This window comes from Acomys minous (genome assembly GCF_964271855.1).
Source record: "Acomys minous genome assembly, chromosome: 1".
Taxonomy (NCBI): domain Eukaryota; kingdom Metazoa; phylum Chordata; class Mammalia; order Rodentia; family Muridae; genus Acomys; species Acomys minous.
The window spans coordinates 86869961-86890350 of record NC_140483.1 but is presented as its reverse complement, the minus strand read 5'-3'; positions in this window follow the sequence as shown (position 1 = coordinate 86890350).

Here is a 20390-nt window from a genome sequence, read left to right as displayed (position 1 = left end):
TAATTTAAAAAGGCAAAACTCTATAATCATAGAATTAACTCATCAAATTATAGATTGTTGTTTATATTTAATGAAGAAACAATATATATTTACTTCAGCTAAAACAGTAAATAAAAAGCCTATTTTGATCTATAAAATTGCCAGTTTCTCATATTCTTTGGAATAATTATATAATTCTAGGTAAAAAGAAAGACTATGATTTTGAAAGATAATGCAAAATATTAGGGCCAATAAAAAAAGAAAGAATAGAGAAACTGTGCTGCAGAAAAATTAAAAATAAAAATAAAAAGAAAGTGATTAATTAAAGACAATCCAAATAAATGTCTTGATCTCAGGAAGGTGATATGGAATAAGAACTTAGATTCATACTGCTGAAAATCCCCTTTCAAAGCCTAAGACCATATCAAACAATCAGGGTTTGCCTCTGAGTTTCTTCTATTAATTACTAGTTTTTGTCAAAAAGGAAAGAGTCACTTCCTGTCAAAGAATATTGGTTGAGGAATTTTATCCTTCACATTGGCTTTTGGGCATAGCTGTGGAATATTTTCTTGATTAAAGATTGATTTTGGGGAGTCAAAATACTATAACAGGTGTCACTCTGTGTTTCTGGGTAGGTGCTTCTGTATCATATATGAACACAATCTGAGTAAACAAGTGAGCAACCTAGGAAATAGAGTTTTTCGGTGGTTTCTGCTTCAAGTTGTTGCTTTGAGTTCTTGCATTTATTTCAAAATATAACGGTCAGTAACATGAAAGATAAATGAATCTTTCTTCCCAAGTAGCTTTTGGTCATTGTTTTATCTTAACTTAATGTACTGAAAACTGGTTTATTAATGAATACTTCTTTGATACTACTTAATTATCAAATAACATAAAATTCTGTTAATATGATTAATTTCATAATCCACTTTAATTTATTTAATTTAATTCTCACTCTTGGTTTTAATCCATGAACAACAATCCTAACTTTGTCAGATTCTTACAAACATGTATTCAGTACAATACTATTGAATATTATATATTTTTCAATCAAGGCTGGAAATGATGGATTCACTATTACTATATATTTGATAAAATACATTTATTATTCTCCAAATATTCTTCTGTAATTTTGGAGTAAGCAAGCAAGTGGGATAAATTTTTATATGTTATACTACTTACATGAGATATGCCTTTATAAACTAAATAAAAAAGGAGTCTAGGACTGTTATTTGATGTCATTTCAAAAAAACATCAAATGACAATTCTACAAAATATGATTCATAAGACTGGAAATATCACTATGAATTGAAGAAGTAATGATAACTTGATATTCTTTAATTTTTTTTGAGTATCTGCCATTGCAAATGACTTTGTGTCATATGAGTACAGTGAGCATTAAGGCAGGAAAAAGGAGTTATCTCCCCAAGTTCTGGAGTTACAGTTGTTATGTGGGTACAGATCCTTTGCAAGAGCTATGAGTGCTCTTAACCACTGAGGCACCTCTCAAGTTCCAGGAATCTTTCAAAAGTTAATTCGACCCATCAGTTTTCTGGTTTATGTTACTTACTGTATGATATTACACAGAAGGGTCACACAAACAATCTATAAAGGATTTTATAGGTTGTAGGGAAAGACTGATATGCTAAAGACTTATATACTAACATGAAATAGGCAGGCTACACAAAAGTACATTATTTTGAAAATATGCAGAAGTCACTTCTTGCTATTTCTAGAACACTGAAAGTTACTATTTAAATATCAATGTTTTCTTTTGTTAATCAAAGCTAATCCATAAAGTACAGCATGAAGTATAAAACTGAGTTTAATGTTTCCATTTTATGCATGCCTAAGAGAGTATAAAAGTTGAATTGAGTTTCAAAAGGGGGGCATTAGATAATGTAGAGCATTTCTCATTAGCCAAGCAGTCAGTAGTGATTACATGTTTTACCTTAAAAAGCAGCTCTATTGATTAGCCCTACTGATTTTCATCAAAATATCTTGCTAGTGAGTCTAAGATTGAAAGCCATTAAAGAATCTATGCCCCTTGAATTGAACATCTTATATCATAAAATATGCTACTTTATGGATTGACTCTTCGAATTAGTTCAAATTTGTATTCTGAAACAGTAAAGTGATTAAGGAAACATTAGCTAAATATAATAAATATTGGATTCAGGATTTTAGTAAACTCCATTATGTATAATGAAGCATGTATAAAATTCTAAACCAGGCTAAAATCTCAGTTTTCTTCTCTCATGTAATAGTATAACTTAATTCTCAGAAGAAAACTAACTTGAGTTCGATGGATATTTGAAATTCTTATTGACCCTTATAAATCTCATTCTTAAACCTCCAAAATTGATTTAAATATGCATATTTTTCTTGCCAAATATACTGTTTTCAATGTTTATTGTTATACAACAACTATAGATGGTTTAATTTTTTGATAAGTCCTAAATGTGCGTGAGTTTTCTCATGTTTGTCTCCACCTGGGTGTCCAGTTTGAACATGTATGCTTATAAAGTTCACAAGTGGATGTTAGACACTTTCTTCAATTACTTTTTACCATATTCTCAAAGAAAGAGTCACTTACTGAATCTTGAATTCAGCAATCTTGTCAGATTGCAAGCCATGAAACCCCAGATTCTCCATCTTCTGCTTATTATGTTCTAGCACTACAGTTGAGTACAAAAATGTCTGGCTTTTTACATGTGGGCTGGAATCTGAAATCTGGCCTTCATGCTTGATAACAGTTTGCCGACTGAGCCACCTTTTAGCTCCTAGGGTTCTGTTTTTAATTGCTATTTGTATGCTTTTATCACACATAGTTCATGTAGAATGTATTTTTATTTTATTTTTCTCTTACTAGGAAAGCTTTATTAATTCTGCAATAATAAAAATATTTTATTGTGTAGTAACTTTCCAAAAAATATATTTACCACATAAGATAATTAAATCTACCCTTTTGGGTCACTAGTGATTGAATTTCTCCAACTACAATATTACATTTATTTTCTATTGAAATGTGCAAAAAGTAATATGCACTTATTTTTCTGAATAAAATTTTTTTGTTTTAATAATAAAATTATTGATGTTTTCAGAATCTCGAATTCAGTAGAACAACATAGCTCCTAGGACACTTTCTAGGAATTTTTCCAATCCCAATTGGTCCAGCATATCAGTCTCTGTATTATAACGTGGTTAACCTGAGTTAAATATCGAACATCTGCTTATGATTGAGTATATTCCATGTGTGTCTTTCTGGGTCTTAGCTACCTCACTCAGGATGATATTCCTTGTCCCATTCATTTCCCTGACATTTTCAAGATTTCTTTGTTTTTAATAGCTGAATAGTATTCCATTGTGTAAATGAACCATAATTTCTTTATTCATTCTTCAGTGGAGGGACATCTAGGTTGTTTTTAGATTCTGGATATTATGCACAAGGCTGATAATGACATAGTTGAGGAAATGGCCTTGTTTTATGGTAGTCTAACTTTTGGGTATATACCCTGGACTGGTATGGCAGGATCTTGAGGAAGACTTATTCTATATTTTCTGAGAGAGTACCAGGTTGATTTCCAAAGTGGTTGTACAAGTTTGCTCTCCCACCAGCAATGTAAGAGTGTCTCATTTTCTCCCTTTCTCTGTATCTTCCACAGCATGTACTGTCACTTGAATTTTTGAGATTAGCCATTCTGACATGCTTAAGATGGTATCTCAGCCCCATTTTGATTTGCATTTCTCTGTTGACTAGGTATGCCGAGCCTTTCTAAAATTGTTTCTGAGTCATTTACTATTCTGCTCTTGAGAATCTCTGTTTATCTCTGTACCCTATTTTTTAATTGGGATATTTGTTTTGGTGGTGTTTTATTTCTTGAGTTCTTTATGTATTGTCAATGCTTGGCCATGAAAAGTTTTCCAAATACTCCGCTTTCACAGGACCAGTCTCTCTGTCCTAGTTTTTGTTGTTGTTTTATTTGGTTTGGCTTGGCTTGTTCTTGTCTGTTTGTTTTATTAGTTCATTTGTTGAATAGTTCTATCACTTACTTTTTTTTGAATGGCTGGAAGCTGAGCACAAAAGTATATGGAAAGTTTGGGGAAAATGTACATAGGGAACTCAGGATTATACCTATAGTTTTCATACATTTTAGAAAATCATTGAAATACTAAAGGCTCAAATCTTAATAATGATGCATGAGGGAATTACCCATCACTCAGGACAGCCAGGATGCTTCCTGAGTTTATTATAATCTGTGCTGTTTGCCTATAGAAAGCTCCACTTGTCTTCCAGTAATTTCTATCTATACTTGTAGTGTAGGAGGCTGGTGTACAGCTTTGTGGTAGTGCATTATCAGTGTGTAAGTAAAGGCCTGGGTTTTAGCTCTAGTTCTGCAGTGAGACTTTGAACATGATAGAACTTAAAATCCATGGAAATAGAAAGTCACAAGTTTATTTTCCTTTTCCCCATTCACATTATTTATTCATTAATAAATATATTTCTCAGATTGTTACAAACATTTGAACAACTGTTACTCATTAATATTTTTATTAGTTATATGAGTGAGCAGAATTCTCCAGGTTCCTGATTTTCCATTCAGATAGTGCTTCTTTTGATGTACTAATTATGCTAATATCATATATACTAGTTGAATAGAAAGACACTGGATTTATTTGATTGTCATTAAGAGAGCTGATTCTCTGTGCATCTCCTTCTGCTTCCGTTCATTTTTCTTCTACATTTTCTTCTACCTCATGAAAACCTTTAATTACCCTCTAGGATTAAGGCTTAGAATTACCCATAAGAAGGAAAGCACAAAGAACTATCTATTTTCATTTACTTCCATTCCATGGTCTTTTGTTTTATAGGCACATAGAGTGTGCCTATAAATCTGTGAAATGAAATCTGTGTGCATATACACTATTGATCCATTATATAGTATTTGAAACATCAAACTGAACACACATATATGTACATATTTATACATATACCAATAAGTAAAGGTATGTACATGTATGCATCCTGTTCTTCTTTCACAAAGCATAAATAGCAATATTATTCTATTAATAAGATTGATAACATGTTATCAACATGTTTCTAGTAACAAGTACCATTTATAACCTGAAGATTCATTTTCAAAATGATAATATTTTCATCACAAATTTCAGAAAACCGTTTATAAGAACTGACATGGAAAGGACACTGCCCCTTCAATGGATTATTGTCACAGACATGAGGATAAATTGTACAGGCTTTGTTAAATAAAGTTCAAGAGACCTCTGACTATCAGGATGATCTCTAGATATACAGAACAGATGTTGAGTCTTTGAGTAACAAAGTTCAGAAGATTTCCAACTGATCACCACTGCCCTTAAACATTATATTGGCCCAGGTGTAATTTTGTCTAGACACCTACATTTTCTCCTAAGGAAAATCATACAAAGTAAACCTTTTCCCACAGAGAATGGTGATAGAGGATGTCTGGCAAAGGCTTGAAACAATTATAGAGTTTTTTTTTTTTTTTACTGTGAGCACCCAAGGAAAAAAACTGCATGAAAAAAGTTAAGTCCTTGACATACCTGGCAAAAGATTGATACCTGTAGAAACATTTCTTTAGATTCTGCTTTGAGAGAAATGGAAGATGGCCTGGTAACATTTTGATTCATAGACACTTTACAATAGATGACCCCTAGGTTTGTATAGCACACATATTCATTTGGGACTGGGAGTAAGGCAAGTTTTTTCTTTATTGGAGCCTATTTATCTTAAGCTATATTCTTATGGAAATTTATGAATAAGCTTTCTCAAGTATTGTTTAAGAAATAATAATCAGATTATGCTGACCATTGATTGGAATTTAATTGTTTTTTTTTTTTTTGCTTTCTGCTTTATTGTAGGTTGTATAGAATATTTTTGTATTTCCTAATTAGATTTTTCCCATGCTTTGTTCATTCTTGAATTCCCTATTGATTGTAAAACATGAGAACAATCATGGTGTAATCTGTAAAGAAAATATTGAGCTTCATTTTAATAAAATATTGGGATTGGCTCAAGTGAGTAAAAGACATGAAAATGTAAGATAGATAGATGTAGGAGAGAGAGAGAGAGAGAGAGAGAGAGAGAGAGAGAGAGAGAGAGAGAGAGAGAGATCGGGAATGGCAAATAAAAGAGGTAGTTGAGTAACAACAAGCAAGAAGAGCTATAGAAAAAGGGTAACAACAAGCAAAAAGAAAGGTAGCAAGATGATTGAACATAAGCAAGAAGACATAAAGTAAAAATAACAAGAAGGAGTCAGTCAGACAGCAAGCAAGACAGAGACAGAGACTGAGAGACATAAAATAAAGTTCTCCTGGGCTTTAAGACCTTCAGCTTATACCACATATGCCTGAGTCTCCAATTATTTCTTTTTCCTTCATTCCTCAATATCTCCTCAACAACTAGTTCCTCTAGCTAATTGTTCAGCCTACCTTTGGTACCTCTTAACCAGCTGTTCAGTGCCTGCTCAATTCTTCCTCCAGTGGATCTACATCCCTTCTCTCCACCTCTTCATTGTTCCCGGAGCTTGTCTGGGGGAGCAGCAGATTATATTGGTTAAGTGTTTTTTTAACCAATATATATTTTGGAAAATGTCCTAGTACCATTCTAATTTAGAAAGTCAAAGTTCACTCAGTTTATATTATACATTTTATATATCATATATCATATAAAATAAATTAACTCATGAGAAACATTACAAAAGTTTATAAGCTATGATTTTCAAACAGGTAAAGTTTATAAATATAAAAAGATATTATGTCAAAGTAATACTACTAAATATGAGAGGGAATGGGGCAAATATGGTATAAATTGGACTCAGAAGAAGAAAATGTGGAGATAATGCAATAGAAATAAAAAAACTGAAAATGAAATAACATTGGACTTGATAGGTATAAATTAATTTACAGGTATTCTCAAGTAATGATTATAACCTCATTGAAAGAATTAAGGTAAGTAAATATCCTAAATAAGATTACTAGTCTCGATTTGTCCTCCAAATAACATAAATTTTGCCTATATATAAGCAGTTTGCAAGTTTGGTATTTGCAGCATAGTTGTACAAATTGCTGTTTATTTTCTCTTCTTACTTCTATGTAATGGATTAAGTATTTATTTACTTTAAATCCCAATCATAGCTTCTTCTCCTGGCCTTCCCTCTCACCTACTATCTAACACATCTACCCTTCCTCCTCTTCTTCTCTGAAAAGGTCAGAGTTTCCATGGATGTCAACCAGGCTTGGAATATCAAGTTGCGGTAAGACTAAATGCCTCTTCTTTTGATATTATAAGGGGAACCATAGCTAAGGAAAAGGGATACAGATGTAGGCAATGTAGGCAGAGAAAACCTTTTAGGAGTCCCACATGAAACCCAGCTGTACTGTTATGTATGTGCTAAAAGCCTAGTTACAATCCATTCATTGATCTCTGGTAGGCAGTTCAATCACTATTAGCAATATGAGCCCTTGTTGTGTCCTTGACCACTCTATCTTCTTCAGTCCTTTCTCCCTTCTACAGGACTATCCAATTTCAATGTAATGTTTGGGTATGGATCTCTGTATCAGTTTCCATCCCACTGTGGGTGAAGCCTCCCTGATATCATTTATGCTTAAGCTCTTGTCTACAAGTATAGCAGAGGATCATTAATGGTGTCAGGGGTGAACTCCTTCTCATGGCATTCACCTAGGTTGGATCAAACATTGGCTGGCCTTTCCCACAAATTCCGCTCCATATTTTACACCTGCACATCTTGTGGTCAGTGCAAATTGAGGGTCTATGATTTTGTGGCTGCATTGGTATCCCAGTCCTTCCACTGGAAGTCTTGCCTAGTGAAAGGAAATAACAGGTTCAGACTCTTTATCCCCCACTGCTAGGAATCTTAGCTATATCATCCTCTCAGACTGTCAAGTTTCCATTGTCCTATATTTCTTGCTTTTCCCAGAGCGCTCCTAAACTTTAAACATGAAAGGGTGTTGGGTTTTGTCAAATGCTTTTTCTGCATCTAAGGAGATGATTATGTGTTTTTTTTTCTTTCAGTTTGTTTATATTGTGGATCAAATTGATGGATTTCTGAACATTAAACCCACCTTCCATCCCAGGAAAGACACCTACCTGGCATGGTGAATGACGTCTTTGATATGTTGTAGTATTTGTTTTATGAGTATTTTATTTAGGATTTTTGCATCAATGTTCATAAGAGAAATTGGTCTGAAGTTCTCTTTTTTGTTGTTGTTGGGTCTTTGTTGGGCTTAGGTATCAACATAACTGTGGCCTCAAAGAATGAATTTGGTAGAGTTCCATCCATTTCTATCTTTTGGAGTAGCTTGAAGAATATTGGTATTAACTCTTCTTTGAAGATCTGGTAGAATTCTGTGCTGAAACCATCTGTCCCTGGGATTTTTTTGGTTGGGAGACTATCAATAATTGCTTCTATTTCTATAGGAGAGATAGGACTGTTTAATTTGTTTATCTGTTCTTGATTCAATTTTAGCAAGTGGAATCAACGAAGAAAATTGTCCATTTCCCTTAGATTTTCAAATTTTGTGTCATATATGCCTTTAAAATAGGATCTTATGATTCTTTGTATTTCTTCATTGTCTGTTGTTATGTCTCCCTTTTCATTTCTGATTTTGTTGATTTGGATACTGTCTCTCCACCTTTTAGTTAGTTTGGATAATAGTTTGTCTGTCTTGTTGATTTTCTCAAAAAACCAGCTCCTGCTTTTGTTGAATCTTTGAATTGTTCTCTTTGTTTCTAATTTATTGATTTCAGCCCTGAGTTTGATTATTTCCAGATGTCTACTCCTCTTGGGTGTTTCTGCTTCTTTTTTTCTAGGGCATCTAGCTGTGTTGTTAAGTTGCTTATGTGGAATGTTTCCACCTTCTTCTTAATGGGTGTTAGTGCTATGAATTTTCCTCTTAGCACTGCCTTCAGTGTTTCCCACTAATTTGGGTATGTTGTTCCTTCATTTTCATTGAATTGCAGGAAGTCTTCTATTTCTTCTTTTATTTCTTCTGTGACCCAGGTGTCATCAAATAGAGAGTTGTTTAGTTTCCATATGTGTGTAGGCTTTTTATTGTTCTGTTGTTGTTGAAGTCTGGTCTCAGACCATGGTGATCTGATAGGGTACAAGGTATTATTTCAATCTTCTTGAATCTGTTGAGGCTTGATGTGTGACTTATTATGTGGTCAATTTTGGAGAAGGTTCTGTGGGATGCTGAGAAGAAGGTATGATACTTTGTGGTTGGGTGAAAAGTTCTTTAGATATGTTAGATCCATTTGATTCATGACTTTGGTTAATCTTGTTATTTCTCGGTTTAATTTTTGTTTCAATGACCTATCCTTCAGTGAAAATGGGGTGTTGAAGTCTCCTACTATTAATGTGTGGGGATCGATGGGTGGTTTGAGCTTTGTTAATAGGTCTTATACAATGTGGGTGCTCTTGTTTGGGAGCATAGATGATCAGAATTGTGATGTGATCTTCTTTGACTTTACCTTTGATGAGTATAAAGTGTCCTTCCTCATCTCTTTGATTAATTTTGGTGTAAAGTCTAATTTATTAGATATTAATAATAGCTACACCAGCATGCTTCTTGTGTCCATTTGCTTGGAATACTTTTTCCAAGCCTTTTACCCTGAGGTAATATCTCTCCCTGTGGCTGAGATGTGTTTCTTAGATGCAGAAGAATGTTGGGTCTTGCTTACACATCCATTTGATAAGTTTGTGTTTTTTATTAGAGAATTGAGGACATTAATATTGAGAGATATTAGTGACCATTGAATTGTTTTATTGATTTCAATCAACTAGCTGTTTGTCTTTTCCTGGATTTTTTCCAGTTCCTCTCTATAGGCCTTTTTAATGTCTTCAATTTGTTTGGCTGCATCTTCTTACATTTGTTTTCGGATATTATTCGTTTGCTCCATTATCATCTTCATTACTATAGATTGGGTGTCATTTTCTTGTATTTCAATTGTGATTGAGTTCTTAGAGTTGATTTCATTGGGATAGTTGGGATCTGGAGATGCCACTTTTTTTTTTTGGTTTTGTTGTTTAATATTTTGCGTTGACCTCTAGTCACTTTGTTGTCTCTGAAATTGGGGCCCTGATCCACCCTCTCTGCTCTGCCTGGGCCAACAGGTCCACCGAGCATCCAGAGATGGAGAAAGAGGGTGGGCAGGTGTGACACTCCCACAGGCACACCTGCTTTGCCGTGGCAAGCCTTAAAGCTGTAGCTGGAGGGGTGACTGCAGCTACCTAAGACCTTGTGTGGGCCCTGGGTCTCTTCAAGGGCTGGTGTGGTTGATCTACACTCTCCATTCCTCTTGGACCAGCATGCCCACAGGTGTTCAGGGAGGAAGACAGGGGGTACAATTGATGCAAACATTTTTGGCTCAGAGTTCTGGTTTTGTGCTCACATTGCAGTGGTTTCCAGACCCTGAGACTTTCATAGGACTTGAAGGTTTTTCTGAGATCAGAACCACCTGTTTTCCTGTGTTTTTCCTGCGCTAGTAGCCCCAGTCTGGAGTTACACTGCACACAGTCCAGTCTCAGATACCAAGTTCCTTGTTATCATTGGCAAGGAACCTGTTCAGCTGTAGGGCAATATGCACCCTTTCTCCTGGTTCTTAGATTAGACAATATGGGTTTACCACATTAGCTCTATGTCTGGGGGGGGGGCGGATATCCACAGCTGCTTGGTCCCCTGTGATGGCCCTGGATTTCTCTGTGGACTGGTAGGCTCAGATCCATGTTCCCTGTTCCCCCTGGGGCAACGGACCCACGAATGGTCTGAGAGGAGGACAGGGGGTGCAGGTGAGGCTAACACCCTCGGCTTTGGTTTTAGGTTTTGCACTCCCTCTCAACTGTATACTGATCCCTGGGCCTTTTTCAGGACTAGCAGGTTGGTGTAGTGTCAGAGCCACCCATTGTCTTGTCTTTTTCCTGGGCCAGTAGATCCAGCCTGGAGATATAACACCCACAGCTCAGTCTCAGATACAAAGCTCCCGGTTAACGGTGGCAGGCATCTGTCTCACTGCTGGGAAGAGTGCACCCTTCCTCTAAATTCTTAGAACAGAACAGACAAGCAGTAAGCACAGCTTTAGCACTGCAGCTGGCAGGTGTATCCCCACCTGCCTGGTCTCCTGTCGAGCTCTGGGACTCTTTGCAGACTGGTGAGCCCAGAAACACGTTCTCTGATCCCCCAGGACTTAGTACGGTCCAGATCTTCCAGACACCGTGCCAATCACATCTGCAGGTGAGTCACCACGCTAATCATCTCAGTAGGCGGGGCCTTCTCTTTGCTTCTGTTTACCCACTTGGGTGGCTGCAGGCCTGGCAGCTGCTCTTCAGGGCGGTCCGTGCTCTCTGCAATGGCTCTGAAACTTTCTGTGGATTCCCAGAAATATTCTCTGTTCCCACTGGACCTAGTGTTGTCCAGATTTTCCAGGCACCAAGCCAATCACCTCAGCCGGTGGGACCTTGCTTGCTCCAGGCAACCCGCTTGAGAGTCTGCAGCCACAGTGGCTGCTTGCTGGTTCTGGGTCTCACTGTGGACCCCCAGAAACATGCTGTCTGTTCCGCCTAGACCTGTTTCTGTCCAGCTCTTCCAGAATCCCCAGCAATCGCCTCAGTAGATGGGGCCTTGCCAGAGATTTCTGCTACCCGTTTGAGTGTCTGCAAGTATGGCGTCTGCTTTCTAGGGAGTCCGTGTTCTGAGTGCGTTCAGGGTCTCACTGTGGACCCACAGAAGCTTGATCTCTGTTTCCCCTGGACCTATTTCTGTCCAGCTCTTCCAGACTCCCCAGTAATCACCTCAGTAGGCAGGGCCTTGCCAGTGATCTGCACTACTCCTTTGAGTGTCAGCAGGTGCAGCGACTGCTCTCTAGGGGATCCGTGCTATGCGTGGGTTAGGGTCTCACTGTGGACCCCCCAGAAGCACGCTCTCTGTTCCTTTTAGACATACTTCTGTCCAGCTCTTCTGAATTCCCTGGCAATCGCCTCAGTAGGCAGGGCCTTGCCAGCGATCTGCGTTACCCGTTAGAGTGTCAGCAGGCGCAGTGGTTGCTGCTCTCTAGCGGGTTCGTGTTCTGTGGGGGTTCAGAGTCTCATTGTGGACGCCCAGACACATACTCTCTGATTCCCGTGGACCTGTTACTATCCAGGTCTTCCAGACACTGCGCCAAACCCCTCTGTGGGCGGTATCTTGCCGGTATCCCAGGCTACCTTTTTGCACAGCTGCCAGTGCCGCAGCGGCTCCTTGCCAGGTGGTCCGTGCTCTCCGTGTATTCTGGGATGTGCAGGATTTCTGTAGTTTATTTCTGTTGAACAGTGTAATTCTCCCGTTGTGGTGAAATCGGAAGCTTGGTGTTCCTTCCCTATGAGCATATGCAGGGGGAGGAAGCCCCCCTCCGTCACAGTCATAGGGGAGGGAAGTAAGGGAAAATAGGAGGGAGGGAGGAATGGGAGGATACAAGGGAGGGGATAACCATTGAGATGTAATATGAATAAATTAATAAAATATAATTTAAAAAAGAAAAAAGAAAAAAGAAAGAAAGAAAATAGTTCAAATCTCTGACTCAGTTACTCCGGTTTCTAAACAAGGTCCACCCCGCACGCCGCCATCTTGGATCCGATGAATATTTCTTTAATTGCTTCTTAGCCATTAGAGATCTCTCTGTTGAGAATGATCTGTTTATATATGTACCTCGTTTTACTTAGGCTATTTGGTTTCTTGGTGTCTAGTTTCTTGCATTCTTTTTATGTTTTCGCTACTAGTACTCTGTCAAATATAGAGTTAGAGAATATCCTTTTCCATTCTGTAGGTTGCAGGTTTGTTCTTTTGATAGTGTCCCTTACCTTACAAAAGATTTTCAGTTTCATGAAATCTCACTTATTGTTAATTTTATTGCCTAAGATGTTGGTGTTCTCTTCAGGAATTTGTCTCCTGTCTCAATGAATTCAGAGGTATTCCAGCTTTCACTTCTACCACATTTACTGTATCAGGTTTTTTGTCAAGGTCTTTGATCCATTTGAACTTGAGTTTTTGCAGGGTAATAAATAGGAATGTACTATAGTCCACTCAGCCAGGGAGGGACTCCTTATGCTTGAGGGAGAAGATAGATTTGACCACTTCCCCTTGGTGGGGAGGAGTAATGGCACTCAAAGAAAGAATAAGCAGGATGCTAAAATGTGATTTGATAGCCTATGACCATATAATGGGATAGGATGTCCCCCCTGGTCATAGACTAAGGTAAGGGGAAAAGGGTGAAAGCAGAAGGGAGGGAGGAATGGGAGGATACAAGTGATGGGATAACAATTGAGTGGTAATCTGAATAAATTAATAAAATTAAAATTAAATTAAAAAAATAATTAGGAACCTACTTGTATTCTTCTCCATGCAGACAAATAGATCAGCACCATTTCTTGAAGATTTCTTTTTTCCATTGTATAGTTTTGTCTTCTTGGCCAAAAGTTAAATATATTTAGTTTTGTAAATTTTCTTCAGCGTCTTTCATTTGATTGACCAACTGCTTTCTTTTTACTTCTGAAGTATGGGATTTTTATTACTATTGCTCTGTAGTACAACTTGAAATCAGGTAGTGTGATAGCTCTAAAAGTTCTTTTATTTTTCAGGACTGTTTTAGGTTTAGATTTAAAGCTTTTAGGTTTTTGTTTGTGTGTTGGGATTTTGAGAGATATTACATTGCTTTAATCTGCCATCCTTACCAATCCACAAACAAAGGATATCATTGTATCTTCTCATATCCTCTTCAAATTCATTTACTGAAGTTTGAAGTTATTGCTCTACAGGCCATTCACTAGTCTGATTAGAGGTATATCAACATATTTTTTTTATTATTTGTGACTATTGTTAACTGTTTTGTTTCCTAAATTTTCTTCTTACCCAGTTTATCATTTGTATACAAGTAGGGTACTGATTTCTTGTAATTAATTCTGTATCCATCCACTTTGCTGAAGGTGTTTATCAGCTGAAACTATTCTTTTGTATAATATTTGGGGTCACTTATGTACAGTATCATATTATCTGTGATAATGAATACTTCAACTTTTTCCTTTCAAATATTTAACCACTTGATCTCCTGTACTAGTATTGCTCTATCTCAACATGAAGTCCTGTTTATTTTTCATAATATTTAATTTACCTCTAAAGTCCCACTACTCAAAAATTTAAATAAACTATTTCAAGTTGTATTTCTCATTTCAAATGTATGGTAGACATAAGTAAATAAAAAGAATTTTCTTAAGAGTCTTCAACCTTATATTTCTCTACCTTCTCCTTTCTATATCAATCCTTGACTATTAAAATGTTGTCATTGATAATGATATTTCATTTATAAGTCCAGATTTTCTCAATTATCCGCATTGTCTACTGTTGAGTTTCTTAGTTAATTACTAGAGAAGTGGAAGCTTCTTTGACTAGGGTTAAAAAATATCCTGTGTAGTAAGATACTATTAAGTTGTTGGTTTTTTCTTCTCTCCCTTATCTCTCAGAATAATAAATCATAAAAGTCATTACATCTCATACAAATACTAGGTGATATAGGAAGGTTCTTCTTTGACAAATTATAACTTAATATAACCCATTATGCTAATCTAAATTCTGCTACATGACTGGCTACATGAGCTCAGGCACCATGTATGGCTGGCTCTATCCCAGAATATCTTCAGCCTCCTGACAGTCCATCTATTTCCTGATTCAGCTATAGGCCTTCATTTTTGAAATTAGCAAGTGTTGCATACATACATTATATAAGATATTCCTTCTGAAGTTTTTTTCTACAGACATAACAATGTATCAACAGTAATTATCTTATATAATAGTGATAGATATTCCTGTAGGTTCTATGTCTTTATTAAGGTCTCTCTTATTGTGCATAAACACCATGGCTACTGCAAATCTGATAAAGAAAAAAATTCAATTGAAAATTGCTTATATCTTAAGAGGTTTAGCTCATTATCAAGACAGTAAGAATGGAAACAGTCAGATAAATGAGTTACTGGAGAAGGAACTGAAAGTTGTACATCTGTATCAACATTCAACAGAAAGAAAGATAAAGACTGGGCCTGACATGAGCATTTGAAACCTCAAAGCCAACTTTCAGTGACATACTTTCTCCAACATGATTACACCCAACTGAACAAGGTCATACATAAAAATAGTGCCATTTCCTAGTAACTAAGTATCCAAATCTATGAGCTACAGTGGTCTTTCTAACATATCTATTCTGTGGTTCTTGATCACTATATCAGTATTTGTTCCTAGAGTTATCCTTAAATCCAATAAAAAAGTGATTGGTTACTACCATAACATTAGTTTCACTATTGTACTAGTATAACTTGCACACAGGTCTCTTTTGTATGGTTCAGAGTTTGTTATTGTGTGATGTTCATAATGAATTTTGTTGTCCACTAGTATGCACAGTACCTTTTATCATAATGAATGCTAGTCCATATGGGTGAAGTTTCTACCTATACACTAACTTAATTTCTCTTTGGTCAATGACACGAACAAGTTGTGTCTTCAACAATAATGCTTTAAATCATGTTGTGGAAAGCAATCAATAGGTTTGATAATAGTTTGTGATGTTTGGAGAAATCTATGGGAACATATTGGCCAACATTCCAGTAAGGTTTTACCTATAACTGACAGTGGAGGTTTTACTGTGTTGCTAAAGATGTCTAGTTGGAACATCAATGTAAAACCCCAGGTGTTTGTTCCATTGAATCCTCCTCATTACCTAATTTCTCTGTGTCTGTGGACTGTAGCTTGATTATTATTTACTTACCATCCGATAACCACTTCCAAGTGGGTATATACCATGTGTGTCTTCCTGGGTCTGGGTTACCTCCCCCAAGATGAACTTTTCTATTTCTATCAATTTGTCTGACATTTCATGATTTCCTTGGTTTTAATAGCTAGGTAGAATTATTTTGTGTATATGGCCAAAAATTTATTTTACAAGGAGGGCCCTAGAGAAGATAATTAAATCTCACTCAAAGGGGGAAATATAATAGACAATGAAAGTGGTTGAAGAGAGGAAACAAGGTAGGAGAGGGAACACAGAAAAATGAGGGGAGAGATCTGAGAGTAGGAGGACAGAGGGTCTAGAGAGAGAAGAGAAGCTATGACCATAAGCATCTCTGTGACAAGCTGGGACTCCTAGTAGCAGAGATCATAGAGACAGAAGAGGACACCTTCTAACTAAGCAGGGCTCCTAGTGGAGAGAGGGGAACACCAACTGACACACAGAAAATTCTACCCAAAATGTTCAGGGATAAAAATATAGCAGATATTGAAGGAATGTTCAATCAATGCCTGACCTCACCTGAGTCCCGCCATATGGGAGAGAGCCAAACACTGTCCCTATTAAAAATACTCTGCTACGCTCTCAGACAGGAGTCTAACATAGACTTCCTGAGAGGCTACAGTAAGCAGGAAATCAAAACAGATGAGACTCACAGTAAAAATTGAGCCACACAAGGGTGTCTAGAAGAAAAGTGTTGGAGCGATGGACAAAAAGACCTGAAGATTACACAAGCTCCAAAAGAAGACAAACAATGCCAACAAACCAGGGTACAGTGGAAACAGTGGAGCATGAAGCACCTACCAAGGATTTTGCATAGATTGGACCTAGGCCCCCTTCTTAGATTTAGCACATGGGCAGCTCAGGATTCATGTGTATTCCCTAGTAAGAGGTGCAGGGATTGTCTCTGAACTGGACTCAGTTGGCCTACTTTTTCATCATGCTTCTCTGGCAGGGCTGCCTTGTAAGGCCACAGAGGAAGAGCATTTTCTCAGTCCTGATGTGACTGGATAAGCTGTGGTGGTTGGATGAGTGGTACATCCCTTTTGTGGTGAATGGGAGAATGAGATGGGGAAAGAAAGAGGGAGAGTAGAACTTGAAGGAGAGGAGTGATGGGGCTAAGACTGGGATGTAAAATTAATAAATAAATTAATTGATTTAAAAATTTTAAAAAAAACACACAAATTCTACATTCCTTTGAAGGATATTGGGGCCTGGCCTAGAATTGTTACTCTACAAATTGGATAAGCACAATTCTGGCTAATAGAAACAGTTTAAATATAGAGAATCAAAAGTAAAGTGTATGTATTCATGATTTTTTTTAATGAGCAGCTTGATCTGACATGGATTGACACTGTGAATTCCAGAAGTCTAATGGATGATTTTATCAAACTTCAAGAAAAATAAATATCAGTTTTGCAATTTCACATTTACACTATTTTCAAGGTAGAAATACCAGTTGAAATTTGATTAATAGGATAAGAACCAAGTTCACTGAAGAGGCAAGATGTATAATTGTGGTAGATGTATCAGCAATGACTTGATTATCAGAATATATGTAGAAGGCTTGTGGGTATCATAAGATATCCACTAAAAGAATTGTTGCCTTGAAACATGTGTTTCTCGTAACAAGAATAAATTAATAAAGGAAAAAAATAAAAAAAAGAAACGTGTTTCTCAATTAGTTATTAGCCACACAGGCATTTATTCTCAGGTAAAAGAAATCAAAGCAAAACATGGAAAAACTGTGTTCAATTTCCTTCATGAGATGAAGTTTGATGTTTGGAGAAGCAGTACATAATTTGTGTCTGGACAGTAGAACACAGAGAAAGCTGCTTTAGTTTCTTAATTACTGTTTTGTATGAGGCAGAAAAGTTTTTATGGTTGCAAATTATTCTTTGAAAGGGGTACATCGTAAGTTACAAGGTTGTTTGTAGTAAGTATTGTGTTGAAACAACAAGAAAGATACACGCAAAAAAGTAAGAAAAACAAAAAAAAACTGCAACAAAGAATCAGGAAAGAGAGAGTAAAGGAGAAGGAGTAGGAAAGAGGGAGGGGCACACAAACAGGCTGACAAAAACAGGCACAGAGAGGGAAAGACTGGGACCAAGACAGAGAATGAGAAATAGAACTGATAATGAAATTATATTTAGATATAAATTTTCATGGATGTATGAAAAAAAGAGTTCCAAGTAGAATATCATGAGATCCATAGTCCCTACAGCATGCTCAATGTAAGGTATTTGAATTCCAATGGCATTACATTATTTCTTTTGGGGGGATTATGCTGTAATTGCATCACTTTATTATTTCCTTTTCTTGCATCAAAATTTCCATGCCTTGTAATCCTCATATTTGCAGAGGGATTTTAATTCACCAATATGGCTATTCTGTCTAGAATACTCATCCTTAGAACAAAGTCTGTGTGATCGGGCTGGAAATACATACTCAGTTTACACATACCTTTAATGCTTCTGGCTGGACTTTAGTACACTCCTTTAATACCAAACAGTGACATCTAAATAAGGGGCAGATTAAGTGATGTATCGACAAAAGGTTTGACAGAATGAATCAGAGATATGTCCAAATTTCCTGAGAACAAAAAGAAAAGAGAAGCTACTGTAAAATATATAATGGAAAGGGGAAGAACAAAGGTAAGTTATATATCAGTTTACTAAGGTTACAAAATGTTTTCATCTTAATTACAGTAGAAACCTTATTTAATGAAGGACTTAACATAGGATAAACAGGGATTTATCCCTTAGGTAGGACTCAACACAGCAAACAGAACTTCTTAACTATCTTTGAAAAAAGAACTAACTCCTAACCTGCAAGATATATTATTCTGTTTTTGGTCTCCCATTAACATAAATGTTCCTATTTTGTTCTCACAATAACTTTCCTTGCTCTTTTTAAAATTAATAACTTTGTGTTTTATTAATTGTCATTGTATATGTATATATGTAAATACATGAGTAAAACCTGCCTTGTCTCTTTCATGTTACTTAAATGTATGTTTCCACCACACACTATTTGCTATTCCATAATCAAATAGTGTCCCCTTAAAGATTATTTTCCCTGCTCTAAGTATTTCTTATTTGCCTATAGTTCTATGTGGAAGATTAAGGCCTCCTGGCCTTTGCACCACATTAGCATATCAATACCTAGTGTATTTGTTCAGCTCTCTTTTAAGCAATTAAGTAAGTGAAAATTTATGGGTGTCACTTTTGTTATTAAGAGGAGCAGAGTCTTTATTACTCTGGCATTTACAACAGCAGTTCCTTTTCTAAAATAACTCCTAAACCTTACAATAGGGAATTGTATTGGGAATGAGCTAAGAAATTTTGTACTTTGATTGGACGTGATTTCTTTAATGGTATCCTGCTGTTTCTTGGTGCAAATGAGGAGGAAACAATCTCTGTGTCAATAGGAACATATTTATAAAATGTAGTCAATTATTTTACTGGTTTAGCATAAGGGCAGATGTAGGTTCTACTAAAAAAATCTATTACTGTAGTAGCCATCAATATCATTCAGTTATATCCATTGATGCTTTATGTATAACAGCCAAGAAATGGAAACAATATAAACGCCCTCAAATGAAAAAAGACACCAATAATGCAGTACATACATATTATGTAAGAGTAGTCATCTCTAAATAAAATTAAATCAGAAAAATTGAGTGTAAATTTCTAGACCCAGGAGATAGATTTTGCTTTTTCCTTTACCTGAAGCTGAAATATGCAAACATTAAATGTCAGTACATACCTTTGAATAACTGAAGAGATGAATAAAGAAGTACCATTGCGAGGGGGGAGTAATAGAGAAGGGAAGAGCAAAGTACCAGTAGTTTGATAGAGGAAAAAAGGAATATTGAGGGCCCTTTTTAGGAGATGGAAGAGAAATATAAATATACAAGAATGATAAAAGATAAAATATCAACAAAGACATCTGCAATAGTCATAAGGAATCAACATTATCAATCCCATATAGCTATTACTATGTATTAATAATGTACATAAAATATGTATAGTAACATAAGTTAGTATATAAATGTACATTTATATTTAAATAAAATTATCCCATCTGTGCATCAAAAACAGATGCTAAAAAAATCAAATTCTGTCTATTAATATCCCCAGAGAAAGGCATAAGAAGCCTCCTGCTCTTTTTTGGATTGTTTGTAAGAGTTGTTCAAGATATTTCTCAAAATTTTAGGTATTAACCTATAATCTGAAGACCTAAATGATGATATAAAAAGCAAGTCTTTCTTAGTGAAAACACCATGTACTTCAGGTGCAGGACCTCTGAGTTTGAACTGACTAAATACTTCTTTAAGTACTAGTTTTTATAACAGAAGATAGCCATATGCAAGCATCTGAAGGAGAGATGCAGCAAACATTTTATCCTGCAATAACACCTTTTGGACCACAGCAAGGAATAGTATGGTACAATAAACCTAAGATGAATTAATAGGAAGTATTCCTTGGCAATAACCAAGATCTCTCTGATTGTATTTACATTTGGCTTAACAAGAAAGATATAATGT